Below are 18,826 nucleotides of genomic sequence, written 5' to 3'. Positions count from 1 at the left end.
CTCTAACTAATATTTATAGAATATTTAAAGAATCTAGCTAATATTTATAGAATATTTAAACAAGACTCTCCCAAAGAAGAATATGTTTCTAAAGATTGCATGAAACATTCACCAAGAAAGACCACATTTGGGTCCATAACAAATGCCCTTAGATAGCTATGTAAGAACAGGAATCATCATGCAGTCTGTCCTCAGGCCAAAAGGGGATTGAATACGAAATGAGCAACACAAGGATGACCAAACAGTCCTCTAGGAACTGTGGTGATTAAGTGCACTGCTAAATGACTTGGAGATTGAAGAAATTAAAAAAAAAATGTTAAGACACTTGCAGCTAAGTGAAAATAAATATACAACTCATCAAGTATTCAAGGATATTTTGAAAGTAAAGGTGTTTAGGAGACAGAATGTTGAATGCATTCATTAATATTTTCCTTAAGTAGCTAGTATATCAGTTTTGAAATTTTAAGTAGAAAGCAATTTACTGAACTATTTCAAGCCCCAAATCTAAGAAACGGGTTTAAGTTTTGTTCCCAGAATAGTATTTCTCTAAATATCATTTGCTTAGGTAATAAAAATATATTCCGGATTAGATCTGGGGTGTCCCCTCAAAACCTTGCTGTGTTTCAGAGGTGATTGGATCATGAGCCCACTGTGCTCATCATGGATCTACCCGCGAAAACCTCAGCAGGCAAGTGTGCTGTAGGAAGGGAGGGCCTGGTTACAGGTGGTTAACGGGGCTATGACCTGGACGTGTACGCATCTGTCTTCCAGGCCTCCTTTCCCTCTGCTTCCTGGCCATCAAGACTTGAGTATCTGTTCTCTGTCCAGACCCCTCCACCATGCAATTCAGCCTTGGAGACTGTGGGCTATGGGCTGAGTTATTTAAAGACCACCTGCCAAAATAAGCCTCTCCTCCTTTAAGTTGTCGGTGTCGAATATTTTGTCTCAGGTGCAAAGAAGTTGACTGAGACAACTAGGCTCATTTTTAAAAATTGGATTTAGTGAGTATGTAAAACAAAATAAAAGAAGTCTATTTTTAATTGCACTTAACTGATACATAACATTTAAATTAGATAAACTTACAGGGTACTCTAAGGTTTTGATACATAATCGATTGTTAAATATTTAGGTCAGAATAAACATATAACTCCTGAAACACTTATCATTTCTTTATGGTGATATTGTCCTAAGCCTTTTGTTTAGTTTTTTTGAAATATACAGTATATAATTGTTTCTATAGAAAGCCTATTGTACAATAGAACACAGAAACTTCTTACTCCTACCTAAGTATAATTTAACTGCCCATTGGTAAACCTTTTCCCACCCTTCCTCTCTTAGTTACTTTTCTTGTTGATGAGGCAAAATACACAAGACCCAGATTTAAAGGAGGAAAGGCTTATTTTGGCCCAGTTTGTAGTCACAGTGGGCTGGCTCCAAAGCAGGGTGACATGACAGAGGGGCATCACAGAGGAGAAACAACAGTTCATGGTATAGAAGGCAGAAGGCAGCAAGCAGCAAGCACCAGCAAGAAGTACCCTGCATTTCCATTTTATTCCAAACAGACTACAAACCTATTGATTGGCCCCTTCCATACCCAGGGTGGGGCTTTAATTATCCAGCCCTTTAATCCCTGTATCACACCCTTAATCCACACTCACACACCCCTAACCCAGCTGCTTTTGAAACTCCCCACCTATGATCACGTGAGGTTTTGAGGGGACGTCTAGACACAAGCCAAAACATCTCCCCTTCCTTACTTTCCTCAGTCTCTGGTAACCACCATTTCATTCTCAGTTTTAATGAGCTGAAATCTTAGATCCCACAGGAGTGGCATCAAACAATGCTTATCTTTCTATACCAGTCTTATTTCATTTAATGTGATGATGTCTAGATTTATCCATGTTATCACAAATCATAGGTTTCACTCCTTTTGTGGCTGAATAGTATTCCATAGTGTATAGGTACCATATTTTTTGTACTTGTGGTTGGACTTCAAAGTTGTCTCTATTAGCTTTTGTGAATGGAGCTACTATAAACATAGGAATGCAGATGGCTCCCTGAGAACTGATGTTATTTCCTTTGAATATATGCTCAGGGATGGATTTCTGAATCATATAGTAGTTCTACTTTTAGTGTATGAGGAATGTCCATATGAAGAAAATATAAATTATATATAATGCCTTAGAAAACTACATTGCATGTCACAGTGTGTGAACGTGGAGGCACAAAGAATGAAAAGATTGCCAGCTGTGGTAGCACATTCCTGTAATTCCAAAACTGAGGAGACAGGGGCAGGAGGATCGCCTCAAGTTCAAGGCCAGCCTAGGCTACATAGTGAGTTCAGAGCCAGCCTGAACTACAAAGAGAGACCCTGTCTCAAAAAACAAACAAACAAACAAAAAGACTACTCAGAGAAAAGACTTAGTTCAATCTCTGAGAGGGCCCAGAGGGACTATCTCAACTAACAGCATTCAGTGTTAGGGAGATGCCCAGGAGTAACCCTGAAGCTGATAACCCTTAGGCTTTTATTTAGAATATCAGTGTAAGACAAGAAAGCAGAGTAAAAGCAGTTTGGGAAAGGACCTGTCTAAGTTAGGCAGTTTTCTTAGGGAAAGAGGAAGGACAACAACCAGACACTACATGCATCTCTTATCTAAACTTTTGTTTCTATAATTATTTTGTCAGTACATTATTGTTTAACCATTCATTCTTCACAGAGACTGTGTGCTTTTGCCCTGCAATTTAACTACTGATTCCTTGGGTATGGTTCCCTTTTTTGTTTTATGGGATCAGAGAAGGAGAGAAACATAGTATAAACAGGTATTGGGCTTGACACAGGAAGGTCATCATGGCCTCACCACAGAGCATCTGCCAGAACAGCATACAAAGGGCCTTTAAGAGTATAAGAAAAAATAATAAAAAGAAAATTCCAATAGTAATAACAATCCAAATGTGAAGGTTGATGCCAGAATGGGGATTGAGCCAGTAGGCAATATCATTAAGGTGATCTAAGGTGATACTGTGAGTCTCCATTTGTAATTTATGAAGTTGGGCCTATAGTCGAACCTGGAGGTTAGTAATATCTCTGTTCAGATTTGTATGAAGGGAAACATGGAGAAGGTATTAGACTTCCTCTTAGGATGCTGAATAGTTAAATGGCACAGGTGTGATGAACTTAGAATGGTAACTGGTGGCACAACTTAGCCAACTGTGTGTCCAAAGGGCTTATTGGTGCTCAACAGTCAACTTTGGCCTCCAGGGCATCGAGTCACTGCAAGATTTCTTCATCAGTGTTAGTCTGAGTAGAATAATGTTTAATTGAGAGATATTAAAATTATGTATAATCTGGCCTGGCAAAGAATACAGTAACTACTATTGACGGTATTGGTGGCTATGTATAATTGCAATTGTTTTGCCATGGAATAAGGACATGAACTCAATAAACCATGCCATTAATTTGAGGTATATATGTCAGCAAATTCAGAAAGATAAGAACCCTTTTTACCTCTATAATTTTGGAGTTGTAAGTAACTTATGTGATCATTGCAAGAAATTCATTTTCAAAAGTGAAGGGAATTTGGGTGATTTGCTGCATCTGTTCAGCTGGAATGGTGATTTGTTTTTCTGTGCTCCTGTGAAACCTTCTGAAATATAATTTTAAAAATTTAAAATCTTATTACATTAACTTAAATTCTTTTAACCATATTTCCCCCTTTTTTCTTTTAATAATTAGGTCTTTAGCAGCCTATTCCCTCACTCTACAATGGTTTGTCTCATGGGGTTCTAAGGGATTTTGATGACATGTTTAACATGCCAAAATTTGGAAAATGTTGGTAGAGAATTGGAAGTATAGGCAGAGCCATTATCTGTATTAATTTGTGAGGGTAATCTTATTACAGAAAAGCACAAGAATAAATGGCATTTAACATGTTTTACAAACAAGTTTTGTAAGTGTCTAAATATATGAATGAGTATCTCATCATTTCCATTATGAATAAGACAGTTTCAATCATTTATAGAGTATTCACAACACTGGCTGAAACAGGGACAATATTGAGATATTGATTGAGAGTTGTTATTTTTCATCAATCACGGTTGTCTTTGAAGTTGATTCCTTGTAGAATGTTAACAGACAACAGTTATACAATTTTATGGAGAAAAATTGAGATCAAGGGAAACATAACATATTAGCATAATAATTATGATGGCATCATTATACTAAGTGACCTGAAGAAACTTTCATCTAAATTTGTCATCCTTCAGTACAGTGTCATCTAAAAAGAATGCAACTGTCCTTTGATGTATTTTATGTGTCATTGTTTGTACTATACAGTGTTTAAGCATCTTTAAGTGTTGTAACATATATATAATATACACATAATATTTGCATAAATATAAGCCTTAAAATATTTGTATCTCTTGGCTGGCTTTTTCGTCTTACATTGAAATGCGTATTTTATCAGAAATAGTTGGAAAACAAGTAAAGGAGAAGCCAAATATTTGAGTTTAAATATTTACTGTCACAAATAATGCATAGAAGTAACCAATATGGGAAGATATTTCTCAATTTTGCATCTTTGAAGACTTGTACATTTGAGAAATATAACTATGTCACAAATCATGTTGGAACAGTCCAAGGAGGCAGCTTTGTCTTGTGTTTTGTTATTGGCCAATTTAGGAGTCTCTCCTAGTCATGCAGAAAAGCTCATGTTTCGTATTAATTTCAGAAGTGAGAGTTGTAGTCTTTGTCTGAAAGTACCAGTTAAATTGGAGGGGAGGGTTGAGACCTGGGAAGGAGGGACTGATGAGAGTCAGGTTCAGAGACCCCTAATTTACCTGAAGCAACAAATCATTTTAGAATAGTTTTCTCTGAGTCAAAGTAACAAGAACAAAGCAAGAAATAAGTAAATATAGATATTTCTTTCTACAAACTTCATCTTCCACAGACCTTTTTTTCTGCATATTTGAGCCAGTTCTGTCATGAATTCTTTTTCCTAACATCATCATAAAAAATCCTCACAATCCCCACTCACATGACTTGGTCTCACGTTGTTACAGTTTAAATTTGATTGGCCACCAACAAATCTGTAAACACCCTTGAAAAAAGTGTCCTCATCTTTACTGAAGCAGCAGAAAAGCAAATTAACCCTGTAATTGTAGCCTAAGAATTTACAATATACAAAAAATATTTCAAGCATATTAATTAAACAAAAATACCAACTCAAATTGAAACCGAAAGTAAATTTGTCAGTTATCTAAGATTTGTAACAATGGGCTCTTTTTGTGGCTCTGGGTTCATTCTCATGCCACAGCATGAACATTTCATAATTGACTCCCTGTTTTCATTGGGGTGCAGGAAGTTATAACCACCTTCCTGTTTCTTGAAATAGAGTCCCCCTCATTATCAAATTTGGATTGGATTGGATTGGTATTGATTGGCCCAGTGATATTTATTTTTACATTTAGAACATTTTTGTTTTGCTTTGGTCTTTTTACCCTATTTATTATTTTTACAATCTTTTTGAAGATGTCCCTGCTTGCCACAATTATAACACTTTTGAGGCTGCAAGACAGCCTTATGAATCTTAAGGGTGGCATAAGTGGCTTGAGGAAAAGTCTGGAAATTTATCTGGGATTGAATCTTGGAATAAGCATAGGGGTCTTCTCCCACAAGCACATCTATTTCAATAGAAACTCCTGCATTTAGATTTTAAAGGGACTGAGCAGTGGTTGCTTCTCAATATTCTTGAAGCTATACATTAAACAGAGCAGTGCCAAGCACTGTTTCACGAGGACCTTTCAGTCCCATGGTGTCATCTCATAGTTATGATCTAATGACTCTACAATTTCTTTTTTAAATGGGCTAGGTAGATCATTATCAAAAATGCTCTTTTTAAATTCTTTGAATACAGCATAAGGCAAATATTTATGTCTTTGAATATGTCATTAAGCAAATGTTCTTTTCTCCTAGAGATAGGATAAGCATCCATCTTTTGTCTTTAGTCTCTTTTAAGCATTTTTTAATGTTAAAATTTGAAGAGACTGGAAATGTGAAGAGGGTAGAAATTTGACCAGAGGTGAATGAGGTGGCAAAGGGGCTTCAGAATGAGCTGTGGGAGGGGAGGTGGCTTTTTTTAATGGGCCTCTTCTGTTTGAATAGATTGTGAAGCTGCCAGGTAGCAAGGTACCACTTTTTATGGGAGCAAAAGATTGTTTTAATTTTGTTCCCCACATTCCCAGTCCTTTACCTTTAGGCTTCTCTCCAGCAAGAACTGAGGGTATGGTCAAAAGATAACAATTAAGAGTTCAGTAAATTGAGGTTCAGAAACTGTAAATTTACATGTTTTTAAGAGACATTGTAACCATTGCTTAATGTATTTTCCTCTTTAGATAAATTTTTACCCATATTACAGTCTAAGCAGAATAAATGAAAGTGAAAGAGCAAAATGAAAAACAAATTGTCACTGTTCACTTAGAAATTGGGCAGTTAAAAGACCTTTGGGTGGATAAACCTAACCTTTGACCTGACTGTAAGTATGCCTGGCTAAGCTGTGGCCGCTTACGTCCCCGTACTGGGATGAAGAATTGGACACATCCTTGTTCTTTTTCCAGGATTTGGGAGGTCGGTCCTGATCCAGATCTGCACCAGCAGGTTTTTCCTCATATGTGAGCACAGCTTGTTACACTGAGTGACCCTGGTGATGTGCAAGATAAAAAGACGGCTTGGAGACAAGACTTAGTTCAGTCACCAAGAGGGTCCAGAGGGTCTATCTCAGTTGAGAGCAACTTACATTAGGAAGATTTCCAGGAGGAGCACCAAAGCCAAGAAACCTCAGGCTTTTATTTAGAATCAGTGTAAGACAAAAAACCTGAATAAAAGCAGTTTGAGCAAGAACCTAAGGCTAGAAGTTTTCTTGGGGAAAGGTGAAGGACACTGTCCAGACACAACATACATCACCAATCTAAGCTTCCTGTTTAACCATTCACTCAGAACAGAAATTTCATTGGAGTTTAATCATTCATTCCTCAGCCAAATCTCTCACAATTACATACATAATTACTGTATCCAGGAGGCTCTGAGTTCTACTCCCACCGCCAAAACTGTAAAAATAAAGACTAGATATCAATGGTCATGTTAGGCACTTAAATGGAAAACCCAAATATAAATTTGGAAAATGTCTAGAATAAATAGAACAAAGAGAAAGGAATGCAAAGACATATAACAGGTGAGAAAGAAAAAGTCTAGTAAGAGTGTCTTGTGGTAGTTTTCCAGAGAAATAACTTAGATTCCAAAATACATTGAGACATTTTTAATAATTTATCTCAACAAGTTAAGAGTTCATAGTAAAAATGATTGGGAAATTACTAATTAATTTTGCCAAACTTTGGATGTCCTTGAGGAGAAACTAAATTATTGGTATGCTACACTTAACCTAAACCATTATTGATTACATGATTCTTGCATTACTTTAGGTACACCTATGCAACACTAATTGTGTTCCAGTCCACAGGAACCTTGTATATAATGGTGGTCTCATTCAACAATTTCATAGCCATCTTAGTGCAGTCACAACTATGAAATATCCTAAGGGCACAGTCTTCAGAAGGTGGCCCTCAAGCGAGACTTAGCGGTATAGGTACAGCACTGAAGGTAACATGTAGGTAATTGATGCGTTCCCAGAACACATCAAGGAAACTAGGGAACAAGGAGGGAGATTTTTTGCAAAAGGGAAGGAGACTAAGAGATGCTAGGGGAGGGGAAAAGAGGAGAGAGATGAAGAAGTATCATGACACACTGTGCACATGTACCCCCATGATGAATGTAATCATTATTTGCTGCAAATAGGTAGTAATAAAATTTACAAAGTACTGCTTTGTCTAGCTCATCAGATTCTAGCCTATATTCAGTCACAATAAGAAAAAATTTGTTAGAGCCATGCATGAACAGATATAAATATAAGCACAACTTTAAAATTCAGGATTTAGTACTTTTAATATGGAGAGAGAGAAAAATCTGTGGCTACAAAAGATTAGTTGTTCTATGTAACTGAAAACACTTCTTGTAGATCTTAGGATTTTTATCTTGAATATCCAGCCCAATAACATAATCCATAACATCCTTATGAGTTAACTAGCTTTACTTAATTATTTCTGGTCATTAAGTTAATACACAAATTATGATTGCTGAAGCTCAGTTAACAACTATGTTTTTTATTACATTTTATGAGTAACTAATTTTTATTTTAATATGAAGTACACAATGAAAATTGCACAGACCTATAGCTTGCTTAAATATATTATAACTCAATATCTTATTTGCACAGCAACTTAAGTTTTGTATTTTACAGTATTTTGTATAAATTACTAGTTATGGCAAAATGCTTGGCTACAGTAGAAAAGAAATTTCAGAATTATGCTTTACTGTTTCAAATAGTATTAATAAATGAGATTTTTCTAGTGAATAAAATAGACTTCTAAATTTATATCTTCTACTAATTTTATTTGAGTTCTATGAAGCTATATTTTATTTTCTCTCAAATAGCTACGTTTTGATATTTATACTCCCCATAGCAATTATGGAAAAGCTTCCTCAATAAATATTTAAATTCCAATCCAAATATTACATTTTTTAGGATATAAATACAAAAGAAGATGTGAGTATAGTGAGTCCATATTGAAATGAAAATTATTCATAAGAACTTCATTTTATTAGAGCTATATTCATAGTAATCTGGAATAACTTTTCAGAAAACAAAGTTGAGAAAATGTATATAAACTAAGTTATTGTAGTCAAGCTTTTAGAAATGAAGAAAATTTTTCACAAAGTTCAACAAATGTAGGCATTTGTAAAGACTCTTATAAAATCAATTGTTTAAATATTTTAAATTTATGGAGCATTCCATATTAGTGTTAAAGCTCTAGTGAATTGACTATTAAAGGATCTTAATTGTAGTACAAATATTATATTAAAAAGGATAATGGAAAAAAATCTCAGTGTGTTCTAATTCCAGTGGAATTAGTTAATCATACTGTGACCACAAACACTCCAAAACTTTTCATTACACAAAAAGCAAGAAACAAGTCTAAGAATCTCCAAAAGGTTAGTAAACTAGTAAGTTGTGAAATGTTCATGAGTGGAATATTATGTAACAAATGAATTAAGTGTGATAAGGCATGCAATAAAATGATTCACATTAATATAGATGAATCTAAGTTTGGATAAAATACTACAGAAAGAGTGCTTAGGTATGCTATTCATTTTATAAATTTTAAAAATACAAATGTGAACTTTAGAAATAAATTTTAAAAATTAATAGTCATATAAACAATAAACTTCGTATGTAATAGGTCAAATTGTAACTAATGTAGTCTATAGGACAAATGGTCTCTAGTGCTACTGCTCAACTCTGAAAGCAGCCACAGACCCTACTGGATAAAACTATTTGCAATAGCAGGTGAGCTGCCTGCAAGCTGTATTTGTTGACTCTTGTTTTAAAATTCTGGAGGAAGTATGAAATAGGTTGATGGTAGTAAGGTATGTTTCATTCTCAATATCCTGTTTGTTAATTTGGATGTAGCCCTTTGGCTACCATTTCACTGTTAAACTGTAATATTTAATTATCCAAAATGTCTGTGCGAAATGACTTAAAGGAATGGGTCATGATCACAGGGTCCTAAATAATTCACTTTTGCATCTGAGGTTCAGGTTCTTAAAATCTACCACATAGAGATAGAAAATAAGAAAGGAAAAAAACAACAACAGACAAACTATCTAACCAGATGATGTTAGCAAACCAATTGTTACATTTCATGAAATTTTCAATGAATTTTTAAAAACTAAATGAATAAAATTAAATTGCGAATCAGTAATACGAAACAAATTAAAGGTCAGATAACTAAAACAAGCAAAAAAATGAAAAGAGTTTAAAAACAATGTAAAGAATTCAGGAAAAACAGGCAAAGAATAAAATATTTGCAAAATGTAAGTGCAATTGAAAAGAACACAATGAGTAAGAATCTAGTGTAAATGATGTAAGAACAGAAAAGCCAGAATTTCAGATAAAAAAATGAAGTAAAAAGAAACACTTTACTCTTCCGTAGCTATTACATTCCTTCTGTAAGACTGAATCTTCCAAAGGTAGCAGCTAAAATTGTGGGGGAAAAAAACAGGAGGAAAAATGGGACATCTTTTTGATATGTTTCTTTGCTAGTCCATAGTCCGCCGATTTTCAACCAAAAATCAAATGATTCAGGTTTTCCTTTAATCTGTGTTTGAATATAGGCTTACAGCTGTAATTACACCTCTTTCTTAGGCAATTTTGAGCAATGAGTATGTACTCTGGATACATTTGATTGAACCAGTTGAAAGGCTTTAAACACTGATCTCAAAGAGGTGAGAGCTAGAATTCTGGCTAGAGGCTGGAGAGACTGAGGGTGAAGAGATGGGTTAGCATGGGTTACTGTGTGCTAGGTTACAGATAGGCAGGAGCGAGAACCTCCCGTATGCCTTTACACAATAGGGCAACTATAGATAATAGTTCCATAAAACACATTTCAAAAACTTGGATGAAACAATTTTGAAAGATTTGCCAAACAGAAATTATAAATGCTTAAAGAAAAAATGTTCTTAAACTAATTTTAACATTGCACAATAAAATGCTAATCAAAATAGAGCATGGCATCCCAGTCATATTACAATGTTTATGCATCATTTATAAGTAAAAACACACAGAGAAAATGCTGTTAAAGGAGAGGTTCTGTGGTGAGGGATTATGCCCATACTGCTCCGAGCCTCCATGTGGACAGAGTCCTCTGCTGGTTTTGGACTTCCTAGTCTGCTTGCACAAGCACATGAACTAATTCCTTTACTAAATTAATGTGTGCTTCCATTGAGGTTGTCTCTCTATGAACCTGACTGATATAGGAGCATAACAGAATAATAACTAAGTATATACAATATATCTAAAGGTGCTGAAGACTGAACAACAAAGATAGTAGTAGGATAACAAAACTTAAAATGGTAAACAATCCCATGATGATCCAAATTTTGGGCAAATAACTAAGCCCCATATTAAAACTGTGCTGAAAAACATGTAAAAGAAACTATGGTCATGAGCAAAGAAAACAAAAGAAATCTTAGAATCAAATGGTAAATTACAAAGGAAAAATGAATTGAAAATACAGTGTATGTGATTTAAAAAGACTGGGTAGGATTTACTATTTCAATGAAGAAACATACACTTCAATATCCACTACAATATAGAAATCAAAACACTAAAACAAAAGAAAACAAAACCAAATAGACACAGACTGTGCATCTGGAATGATATAAAAAGTTTTACATGCAGGTAGATAACAGCAGAATTAATTCCTAGAGATCAAAGATACATTTTTAAACTGGAAAATAAATACATCAGATGGAATTAACAGCTTATTTGGTACTGCAAAAGACACAGTAATACAAAAAATCCAAAATGAGATACAGAAAATAAAGAGACTAGAAAGAAAATTACCAAAATCATCAGTTATGTGTGTACATACTACCAAGTACTCTATCCACACAAGTAGTTGGATTTTCAGGGTGGGGGGGAGGGAAGTGTAGCAAATATATTTGAATTTTAAAAAGTTAAAATGTTTAACATTAATTAAATCTGTGAAACCATTGAATTCAAGAACTTTCATCAAACCCTTGCAGACCAAACGCACATCACAGCAAATCATGATCAAATTATTTAAAAGCAAATCATAGAAAAGAACATCCTAATAGCACAGAGGAAAGCTATAAAGGAGTAAAGCTGTGACACAGCGCAGACTCCCCGCTGTGCGAGTGAAAATTGAACAGACACGTAGTTGCGGTTCTGAAAGAAAAGCAAACAGTAATTTGAAAAAAAAAAGTTCTAAACTCCCCCTCATACTTCTATTCCCAAACACACACACAAAATCTGTGGTCATAGATCTCTTTAAAAGACACGAAAATGGAGACAATGCATTTCCATCTGCCCTGTACTATAAGAAATGGCAAGGGATGTTAATGTATTTTTCTCGCAGAAGAAGATAACAGATAGGTCATTCTATCAAAACCATGACTACAAAATGACAGAAATAGTAAATGTATAGGTACACCCAAAAGATACTTTTGTCAAATGCAATAAATTTTTTTAAAAGTTACACACCAGAGAAACTATAAAAATTATTTTGGTCTACAAATATTAAATTGTGTGATTAAAACACAAAAATTGGGAGATAAATAAAAAAATAATGTTTTCACTTCCTTTAACTAAAACTGAAATTATGTAATATTGGAAAAATATTGTCAGAGATGAAGAGGCACTATTTGAGAGTAATTCCATAATAATTGAAGGGATAGTTCATCAAAAAGACATACCAAATACAGTTTCAAAATGCATAAGTCAAAACCTGATGAAACAAATTTTTAAAATAAGCTATTTATTAGGATATTTTGATTTTGTTTTCTCAATATAAGAGAGAAGAAATACACTAAAATGTATTAAGGCTGAGGATGATGGTGTATGCCTATAGTCTCTGTCACTAGGGGGACTGAGGTGGGAAATTGTCTGGTCCCAGGAGTTGGAGGCCAGCCTGGGGAACATAGCTAGACTCTGTCGTAGTAAAAACACAAAACCAAACCAAAATGCAATAAGGATATAAAAGACTTGATCAGCACCATCAATCAGGTTGAATGAATTTATATTTATAGAACACTATGCTGAATAAAATCATAGAGCGCATTATTTTCAAAAGTTATTACCTATGCACCGAGGTAGATGATATTCTAGGGCATAAAATGGTTTCAATAAATTTAAACAGATTTAAATTATACAAAGGTTGATACAAAGAAATGAACTAGAAAGGAATGAGAGAAACATATCTTGTAAAATATCTAGTGCTGGAAAGTAAACACATTTGTAAATAGCCCATAGGTTGAAGAAGAATTTCAACAGAGAAAATGGAAAATATTTTTCACAGAATGAAAATGGCAACACAACATATTGAAATTTGTCAAGAACAGTTAAAATTGCAACTATTTGGTCATTTTAGAAATTACTATTTACATTAGAAAAAGTAAAAATCTCGTCAATGATCTAAGATTTTATTTTATTAGACTTCAGGAAGGGCAATGGCAAAGCAAATCCAAAGGAAGGAGGAAAAAGAAAGTAGGTACAGATAAGAGAATAAATCAATGAAATTGAAAACATAAAACAGTGGAGAAAACCAACAAACATTGAGGCTATCTTTTTAAAGATCAATACCAATAAATCTCCAGCAAAAATGATCAAAAGTACGAGAATAGAATATACCAATATCCACCAAACTGTTAAGTATAATAAAGAAATATTACATACTGTTTCAAAAATATAAATATGAAAACATATGCCCAAATTACTTCAAAGATACACACTACTCAGATTTAATCAAAAATAATAAAGTAAACTAAATGTTTTTGCATATATTCCTTGGACATCTTTGGTACAAAAATGGAGGGTAAAGAATCTGAAAAAAAGACATACTGGCCTTTTGACTATTGAAGCATATGGATTTTTGAAACTTAATTTATGGACAATACACATGAGAGTGTGTTAATATACTTGTGCAACAGACTTATTTGGAGAAGGGGTACAGTTCATCCCAAGGCACTTCCTGAACTGTTATAGCCAGTAAGAGAGAGCTGGAGCAGAAAGTTTAAGAAACGAACTAACACAGAGAGTCGATATCCTCCTGGACGGGTGAGGAGACCCTGTGACGATAATTCACCAGTCGAGAGTCCAAAGGAAGCTGGACCTCCGCCTATGACTTACACCCTTGCACACTACTCAAGCACACTCCCGTGTTTGTCTTTCCTTTCAGATCTCAAGACTCTCCCCTGTCTGTCCATCTCTGTCTTGATATTTGCGTTACAGGAACAAACATGTCCAACAAACACCTGTGAGTCTCAGGTTTGAATGCAGAAATCATCGAGGGTATCAGACATGGTACTGTAGGGAGGAGAACTGTCCACAGAGCTGCCGCACGGTGTCTTCTGAAGATCTAAGGCGCCGGCAGCTCTATGCCAATCATGACGATCCAGAAATTACCCTGTGGGTCGCAGTGGTTTCAGAACAAGAGCTCCAGGGAGGGAAGCAGAGTGCTTTGCTCCAGGGAGGGAAGCCGAGTGCTTCTAAGATATGAGACAGTGTAAGTGGGCCCTCCATGTCACCAGGCCTGAGTGTGAGCTGGGAGACTTGTGCATGCACCAACCATCCAGTCAAGCACTGTGCAGAAATGCCCTTTCTTACCAACTATTTCTATTGCTTCCTAAAAGAAATAATGGTCCAACGTGCTTACATATCTCACTAAAGGAATTATAAAATACAGAACAGATTCTTACATTTTATTTTAAAACTCAATTAATTACTAGTAATAAGGCTTGCATCTGTGATTGACAGATTAATTAACAAAAACACAGGCCATCTAGCTACATTGAAAAATTAGCTCTACCTGCTGGATTTTTGTAAATTTAACAAAGAATCTGGATAAGATACACCTAGGGGTACTGAAAAAGTTATTACAGAACCCATGGCCCACACATTGAATGGAAAACATGTACCCTGTGTAGAGGACGGCCGGCAGCCGTGTCCATGTGACTCTCTGACATAAACCCAAAGTTAATGAGTAGTGCTAAGCTGAAAATAAAGAACAAAGTTAGAGGCATTGTGTTCTTCAAATGGACGAGAATCCCAGCTAAAGCTTAGAGGATTTTTTCTCTATACAATGCCTTTGTACATGTGAAACTGCAATAAATGGAACTACAGCACTTTAAAAAACTTGTTGATCCTCAGAGAGTTAGAAAGCGTTCTTGTTGCCAATTATAATTCTGAATTTTTATTGTGTTTTAGGCTTTGAATAAGATAAATCAAAGGAATATGATCCAAATAAAAAGAAAGGAGGATAAGATGGAAAGGAAGATGAAAATTGTGCTACGTGATTATATGAATTATAAAACCAAAAAATATACTTGGTTTTAAATCTGTGGCTGTAAGCAAGTGAGAAGACATGACAAACAGGTCTGGCATTCCTTGTTTTGTAAGCCATCCTGCATGTTAGAATTCCGGAGGCAAGAGCATAAAAGCTGAAGTGGACTTGGGGCCACAGGAAAAAAGAAACTGTGCCTTTGTATTTACAAGAAACAAGAAGCAGACTTTCTGTCTCCCTTTGTTTCATGCTTGGGAAATAAGGCTGAGGGCCCTGTGTACTTGAACAGTGTCAGAATGCTCTCAGCAAGGAGTCTGGGCGTCCCAATGCTTAGAGGTCAAGCTGGTGTTGGCCATGAAGGCTAAGACACCAGCGTCCAGGAGGCAGGAGGAGCAGAGGGGAAACATTTATCATTAGGGAAGCAGAAACAGCCAGTGGAACAATGTCTATGATACAGAACAGAATGAATGCATATTTAAGAAGATTTACCCTATGAGGCCATGGAAAACAACATTAGAAAGCGCGCATTTGTCTTACATGTGAATTACTTTTTCTAAGCAAAGCCAGTGGAAAGTGTGTGAAGGGCTGGAAGGCACATTATGTGGGCTAATCCCACCATTCACTGTAGTTAGAAGTAATGGCACTATTATCTGAAAATATATGTTTCGGAAATCATACATGTTCACAGCAGAAAAGAGTGAAAATAAAAGGTAGTATCAGGACAGAAATGAAATAAATGTCACATTCAAGTTAGGTTTCGAAGGCTGCATGGTACTTTATCATATTAATCAACTTCTTGATTTCTCAGAATTTTATTACTTTAAAATACAGTGTAATCATTGCACTTTAAACATTAATATTTTCGAATGCTTAATCTGTGGAACTAACAGTAACTAAGAGGCAATACTGTTAGACCATCCCTATTTTATAGAGGAAGAAACTGAGGTTCAGAGAGTAACTTTCAGGTATCTGATCCTGGAACCTGCGCGTGCACAAAGTTCACAGCTACAGTATCTTGGCGGTGATCAACTAAGCATAGCTTCCACCGAAAGGAATTACTGACACAAATGTATGAAGATTTGTACAACTCAATGGATTTTGCCTAATAAGTCTTCCAATACATGACATTAAATTGTTCTGTAGCCAAGTTTAGGATAGTCACGAAAGGTCATTATTCCTGTTAGCTGTGAAAGCTAAAATTCAAAAAAATTCAGAAGAAAAAATGTTTTCCAGAAATGTTTATTATTGAATAAATTTATTTATCTGATTATTAACTTGGTTACACCAGTGGAGCTAGTGAGCTACTGAGCTGGTTCACCCATAGATACCAGTGCTGACATACACAGTTACACTCACACCCAAAGCTGCCTCCCTCAGAGACGACCTCCAGCTCACCAATGAGCCTGACGGGGAAGCAGAGGAAGCGGTGGTGGAGCCTCCCACGGGGCCTGAGGCAAATGGCCCCTGACCTGGGGAGCCAGGACATGAAGCCATCCTTGTTCTCATTGTACACGATTACAGCCTTCAAATAATCAATTATTTGAAATAGGAAGAAAAGGCCCAAAGGGGTAGGGGAAGTGGGAGGGGAAGGGGAAAGAAAAGAAGGAAAAGGAAAAACTATGAGAAAAGGAAAAAAAAAAGGAAATGAAATCTATGTAAATAGGGAAGGGTGGAGGGGTGAAGGGTTCACAGGGAATGGGGAAAAAATAAGAACCAAGACACATCATGTACAGGTACAAACACGCAATGATAAATGTAAACATATTGTATACCTAAAATGTACCAATAAAAGAATTTAAGCAGAAAAAAAAAAAAAAAAAAGATTCCGGCCTTCAAAGGAAACCAGCCCAAAGCACCCTGTCCCACTTGCTCACTGTCCTCACCCTCTCAGATACCAGAGAGGAGAGCTGTTGTCTCAACCAGGAGCCTTGCAGGAAACTTTGGATAGAGTAGGCATGACCCAGAAGAAACCATGATGCCGTGGCCCAGCACCAACCCTGTAACCAGTGTCTAGGACACAGCCTGAAGCAAGGGAGCCAGGCACCAGGTGTCCATGAAGGAGGAGCCTGGGGAGCCAGTCCTGGTGGGCCTTCAGGTGGTTCTGAGGGGTGTGGACATCACACACCTGTTCTCACGACTCCTTGAGGTGACAGAGGAGGGAAAGAAAATGCTTTCTGGAGAGCAGAGCATCGTGAGCAAGCCTGCCTCTTCCCTCAGCCCTGGGTGACACACTTACTTTTAAATTGTTTTGTGAAGACTAAAATCCTTTCTGATTGTTAGGAAACAAATGGCCGTGTGTGTGTATGGAGTTGGGTGGCCGTGGGCTTCTGAACGATAATGTGTACTCATGGCTGTCTGTGTCATGGCTGGACCTGGCTCACATAAACACAGAAGAGCCTGTGAGTAAAATTTTAGACCCATTTCCAAGCCTATTGATTGGTAATTTGAAATCAGCTTTCTGAGGAGTATTCGCATATTGAAAAAGATCATGTTCTATAAATCAAAACCTCTACGTGTCAAATTTGAAAGCTAGACTCTCCTCTTATAGTCACTTGTAGAAGAAGAAAGAAAACACTGAAATCAATCAGTAAAAATTAATGCTATTAAGGTTTGGATTAATTAGAAGTTTTTCCCAGTATATAGAATTATAAGCATGTTTTCTACACACATAGACCATTAGCTTCTTTGCAACTGAAAAGACTGGTAAAGACTGTTACAATCAAAGCTATCTTTTCTGAATAAAGAAATTTAGTTAAGTGTGGGTATTTATCTAATGATACTAAAAGATATCTAGAATAATCTGTAATTAAATTAAATGTATATACCAGAGAAGAACACATTTATCCAGAAATATTTTTCAGTTGTGCCTTATGAACTGCTAATAGCATATCTTCCTTCACCTGAAATTTCAAAAGGAAGTCATTTATACAATGAAGTCTCCGAGAACATTTGAAACAGGAAGCTAGACATAACTATGCCATAATCACTGTACTTTGACATTATAAAAGAAAAGAAAAATACCACTTTCAGTTCCATGGCTTCTATAGAAATGGGAATGTGCAGTCAATAGAAGTAGAGTATGAATAATTGAGTTAATAGTGCTCAGTGAAAATTGAGTTCAACAAGATCTGAAGCTTCAAAGAGTTTAATTTAGAATCGGGTCAGTTGTTGCAGGCTTGAGAAAGAACATATTTGTGACACAGACAGACACTAAGATATCATTATCCTGTAATATCTAAAAGAGTTCGGGAAGAGAATTTTATTATCTGTTACTCCAGTATGCTACTATAATTGGAGCTTGTCACAGACTTGTGTACTAATTAGAATCTTGACATAATATCTCATTATTTGAGAAATCTTTGTTCCTCCTTATATATTCTAGAAAACATTCAAATATCTGGTTTTTTTATATATTCAGTCATATTTTTAAAATGTCAGTATTTTCTAGATTCAGTATTAAAAGTGGAAAAGTTTCCACTCTCACTGTCCATCTAAACAGGAAGGTGTCAAAGCCCAGAGCAGTTGTCCGTGGAAAGAGCTCCCAGGTGGAACAATGCTTGCAAGTAATATTCGTTGACATGGATCAAGGTTTTGTTAGGATTGTAGGTTAGGATTCCATGGTAAGACCATTTCTGCATGATTTCCAAAGTTTAATAGGGTATCAAAGGCAAATTTTAAAATCCCAACTTAACTATGAAAACACACCTCTGTTCCATAAATGCACTGGTAATGCACAATCTGAGTTGCTATTTATGCTAATGTTTTAAAAATCAGTGAAATTAGTGAGAGTCAGCTCTAGAGAGAAGGAAGTGCTGAATGCTGCCTTGTATGCAAGAAGTATTGATCCCAAGCCACT

Source organism: Heterocephalus glaber, unplaced genomic scaffold (genome assembly GCF_053883595.1).
Source record: "Heterocephalus glaber isolate CG9 unplaced genomic scaffold, H.glaber_assembly_v1.0 deba00001737, whole genome shotgun sequence".
Classification (NCBI taxonomy): domain Eukaryota; kingdom Metazoa; phylum Chordata; class Mammalia; order Rodentia; family Bathyergidae; genus Heterocephalus; species Heterocephalus glaber.
Note: the sequence above shows the minus strand (reverse complement) of the source record.